This window comes from Callithrix jacchus, chromosome 8 (genome assembly GCF_049354715.1).
Source record: "Callithrix jacchus isolate 240 chromosome 8, calJac240_pri, whole genome shotgun sequence".
Taxonomy (NCBI): Eukaryota; Metazoa; Chordata; class Mammalia; order Primates; family Cebidae; genus Callithrix; species Callithrix jacchus.
Genome location: NC_133509.1, coordinates 111,225,506 through 111,230,651, shown reverse-complemented (window position 1 = coordinate 111,230,651; position 5,146 = coordinate 111,225,506).

Here is a 5,146-nt window from a genome sequence, read left to right as displayed (position 1 = left end):
GGCTCATGCCCTCCAGGATCTTACCCTCAAGGAGTAACTGAGGCTCCTAAGAGCTCAGCCATAGCCGGCCCTGGGATGGGAATGACTCGGAGAGTGTTGGCAGATTTGGGAAGTCTGGGTCAGGCTCCGAGGGCCGGAGAGCAGGGTGTCAAAGCCTGTATAGTCACCATGGATTCAGAGGTGGGTAAGCTGGTGGCAGGTCTGGCCTGGGCCTGAAACTTCACATCGTAACCAAGGAGACCAAGCAAGGTGAAAATGTTACAGGCAAATAGAAGAAATTGACATTCAGGGAAGGTGACAAGTTACACATTAAACCACGGAGTGAGAAAGGGCAGAACCTCCTCCATAGCATAGCCCACAAGCCCTGCCTTTGTGCTCAGCATGGAGAAGGAAGTCTCTCCATTTCAGATGTTAGCTCTTCCCTTCCTTGTATTTCTGGGAGGAGGCTTTGGGCTGGGGGTGTGACGACTTGGTAGTCAGTAGAAGGTGATTCAGGAAGAGGAGTGTGCCCTGGCCCATTCTCCTGATAACTCCCCCTTCCTGATCACCTCACTGATACCATTCATTGAATGAATGTTGACTGAGCATCTGCTGTGAGCCAGGCATAGAGCAAAGGGCCAGGGATACAGAGATGAATAAACCACTCACTGTTCTTAAAAAGACAAATACATAAAAGACAAAATAGAGTATAGCACAGTACAGGCTAAGGCAGAGGTGGACCAAACACCGTGGGTGGTCAGGGGATTTGACTGGAATTGTTGAAAGAGAATGTATGAAGAGGTAGGGTATTTGAGCTGGGCTTGGAAGGCTGTAGAGGAGCTTGCCAGGCATAGAGACGGGTAAGAGTCATTTTCCGGGTAGATATTTTAAAAGCATAAACGGCCCTGGGGATGGACAGAAAAGGAGTGGGGAGGGGGAGGAAGTAGCAGGAACTAGTCCCCAGGCCTAAGATGCTCCACCTTGCCTGGACCTTGCCTGGCAGATTCCTTCCCATTCAGAGCTCAGCTTCACTGCCACCTCCTCAGAGTTACCTAACAGCCCACCTGTTTGTGTGACTATGGGGAGGCCAGAGTCGGGGCGCCTCCTATTTGTGTCTAGATCCATAAATGACTCTTGGGGGAAGTCAGAGCCTGATTTTTATTGGTAAATTAGTGGCCTGTGGACTATCATTATGAAGAGGTCTCATGTGAGATTTTCTTTTTTTAAATTTTTTTGAGACAGTGTCTCACTCTGTCACCCAGGCTGGAATGCAGTGGCGCCATCATGGCTCATGGCAGCCTCAACCTCCTGGGCTCAGGTGATCCTCCTACCTCAGCCTCCCAGGGAGCTGGACTACAAGCTCAAGCCACCTCGTGTGGCTAATTTTTTGTATTTTTATGTATAGACTGGGTTTCACCATGTTGGCCAGGCTGGTTGACAGCCTAACCATGTCCCCCCAAACACCAGCGTCTCTTTTCTTTTCTGCACGTTTTCTCTGCTGCTACTGGAGCTTGCTCTGCCCAAAGCAGGTACAACCAGAAGAGTTAACGCTCCCGGGGCAAGCCTCAGCCGGTGGGGATGTGAGTCATTAGTGGCATGGCCCAGGGTCCCCGTTCTTTGGTAAAAAGGCTCTGAAATTTGCTCTATGCTCAGGCCCAGCGGCCCGCAGCAGCAACATGGCCCTTAGCACACTTTTAGCTGTCTTTTCTCACTCCCCTGGTTTACTTTTCCTACCTCCTCACTGTGCTTCCTGAAATCATCTCCCAAATAGAACATCTGTACCAAAGAGTTTGTCTCTGCCAACTAAGACCAGGGGAAACCAAACTAAAGACAATACCTGGCCTAGCAAAAATGTTTTGAAAATATTCTCTCTCCCTTGCATGCACAGAGTGTAAGAATCCAGTGGGATCTGTGGGCTTTACTCACAGGGTGAGGCTGGAAGCCAAACCCTACATGGTTCAATAACCAGCCAACAGTGAATTCTGGAAAATTCTGGCTGCCAGTGGGCCATACCGTAATAAGAATCTCGCCTCTGGAACCTTGGTGTTTGCCTGCATGGACCCTCCAAGCAAAGTACACTTGGAGTCCCTAAGAGCACAGAAAGGTGGGACCCCTCTGAGCCTCCAAAACAGTTGTGTGACTGGTTTCGTGCTTGCCTACCGGTAGCTCAGTTCACAAATTTCTCTATGAGGACATAGTTTGGTCTGTGACTTGTTCCTTTTATAACATGATTATAAGAGGTTGTAGGGAAGTAGCTAATCCTCCTTCTCTCCAAACTCCTCGAACTCCTCAGCTGTGAGATTTGCAGCCTGAGACCCTGGTGGATAATAACACCCTAAACCAAAGAAGAGACGGGGGCTCCCTTCCTGCAGTGAGCTCCAGCGCCAGCCTGACCTTCAGGGCTGAGTCGTACCCACAGACCTTTGTCTCCCCTCAAGCCGCCTTCTGTTAGTTCCTAGGAAACAGCCTGGACCAAACGCAAGGGCAGGAGAGAAGAAACCTGCGTCTTCTGTCTCTGAAGGTGCCCCCTTCTCTTGGCACGTTTTTCCCCCTTTGGCTGAGTCTTCGTTAGAGGAGCCAACTCTCTAGCTGTGAAGTACAGGAAAAATATAAAGTCATAAGATGGACTGGTCAGAAACCTTAGCCTCTTCTTGGAAATGTGTGGTCTAAAGCTGTCTTTGGCCCACACTGTGTGACTATTCTTGAACTGTTTATGCGCCTGGCTGAGGCGACCCCACATGTGTACTGGATCCCCCGGTATCCCTTGCCCAGCCACAGTCATTGCTCAAGTAATTCTTCCCTTCTCTCTGCACCACTGATTTCTCCCTTCTCATGCCATCTCAATCATCATAGCAAACATGCTGTTATTTCTCCAGTTTGTTTGTTTGCTTGTTTGTTTGTTTGCAGGGGTGGTGGGAGGAGACAGGGTCTCACTGTGTTGCCCAGGCTGGAGTACAGTGGTGTGATCGTGGCTCACTGCAGCCTTGAACACCTGGGCTCAAGCAATCCTCCCACCCACATAACTTGCTCACTGACTTCCCGAGTAACTGGAACTACAGGTGTGCACTACCACACTTGGCTAATTTTTAACGTTTTTTTGTAGAGATGGCATCTCACTATATTGCCCAACTAGTCTCCAACTCCTGTCCTCAAGCCATTGTCCTGCCTTAGCCTCCCAAAACGTTGTGATTGCTGGCATGAGCCGCCATACGCCGCCATACCTGGCCTGTTTCTCCCACTGTAGAAAGTTCTGACCTCTCTTTCCCATGCAGCTTCTGCCCCCTCTTCTTTGCCTACTTTATTGCTGATCTTCTTGGAAGGGTTGGCCCTACTCACTGTCTCCAATTTGTCTTCTGACAATTTCCTGTACATAACAGGCTTTCCTACCTACCATGACACAAAACGGCTGTTATCAGAGTCACCCATGGCCTCCACATCACTAAATCCCATGCTCAGTTGCCCATCCTAACCTAATTGGGCCTCTCTGCAACACACCTGCCATAGCTCATCACTCCTTCCTGGATGTCACCCTCTTCTCATTCTCCTGCTCCACCTCTGGAGGCTCCCTTCTAATCTCCTTTGCTGGCTTCTCCTCATCTCCTGAGCATCTAAGTGCTGGAGAAGCCTAGAGATTAGTCCTGAGCCTTACTTCTTCTCTACCTACTTGTATTCTCCTGTCTCCTCCGGGGTGATAGCTTTAAATCCTCGCTATTGGCTGAGGCTCCTAAACTTACATTCCCAATCCAGTTCTTTTTTTTTTTTGAGACAGAGTCTTGCTCTGTTGCCCAGGCTGGGGTGCAGTGGCACGTTCTCGGCTCACTGCAACCTCCGCCTTTCGGGTTCAAGCAATTCTGTGCCTCAGCCTCCAGAGTAGCTGTGATTACAAGCGTGTGCCACCACGTCCAGCTAATGTTTGTATTTTTAGTACAGATGGGGTTTCACCATCTTGACCAGGCTAGTCTTGAACTCCTGACCTCGTGATCCACCACTTCATCCTCCCAAAGTGCTGGGATTACAGGCATAAGCCACCATACCTGGCCAGTTCTCTTCCTCAAATTGCATATTTTTATATGCAATCATATGATTCCGCTTGAATGTCTAATAGAAATTTCAAATGATGTCCAAGCTTGAGCTTCTGCTATCCCCATTCCTGCCTCCTTGAGACCTGCTGTCCTCATCTTAGTCAATGGTTTTTCAATCTTCCAATTGCTCAGGCCAAAACCCGTGGAGTATCTTTGATTCCCCTCATTCTCACCCCATATCCAATCCTTTCAGCTCATTCTTAGCACTCCCTCTTTTACACACTGCTACAAGCTCTTTCCTGCCTAGATTACTGCCTTCTAACGAGGCTGCTTGCTTCCTCCATTGTCCTCCCGCTTTCTAGTCACCATATAGTGACCAGAATGAACCTGCTAAATTGGAAGTTGGTCATGTCACTGCTCTGCTTCAAACCCTCCAAGGGCTTCCCATTTCATGTAGAGTAAAAGCTGAACTCCTTCCAGGGAGCCCCGAGGTCCTCCATATGTTGTCCCCATTTATGTTTGTTTGTTTTTTTAAACAATAAGATAGAGTCTCACTCTGTCGCCCAGGCTGGAGTGCAGTGGTACGATCACTGCTCACTGCAACCTCTGCCTCCTGGGTCCATTGTTGTGCCTCAGCCTCTCAAGTAGCTGTGATCACAGGTGCACACTACCACACATGGCTAATTTTTTTTTTTCTTTTTTTTTGGTAATTTTATAGAGACAGGGTTTTGCCATGTTGGTCAGGCTGCTCTCAAACCCCTGACCCCAAGTGATCCACCCACCCTAAACAATGTCTGAAACATAATAGAAATTCAATAAATATTGTTCAGAAAATGCGTGAATTCTAATCCTGGCTCAGAACTAAATGACAGTTCTAGAGATTCTAAAAAAGAATATTGGGCCAGGTGCACAGGCTCATGCCTGTAATCACAACACTTTGGGAGGCTGAGGCAGGCAGATCGCTGGAGCCCAGGAGTTTGAGAACAGCCTGGGCAGCAAGACAAGACCCCTGTCTCTACAAAAAAATTGAAAAAGCAAAAATTTGCTGGGCATAAGGTGACATGTTCCTGTAGTCCCAGCTACCTGGGAGGGTGGTACAGGAGGATCAGTTGAGCTCAAGAAGCTGAGGCTGCAATGAGCCATGA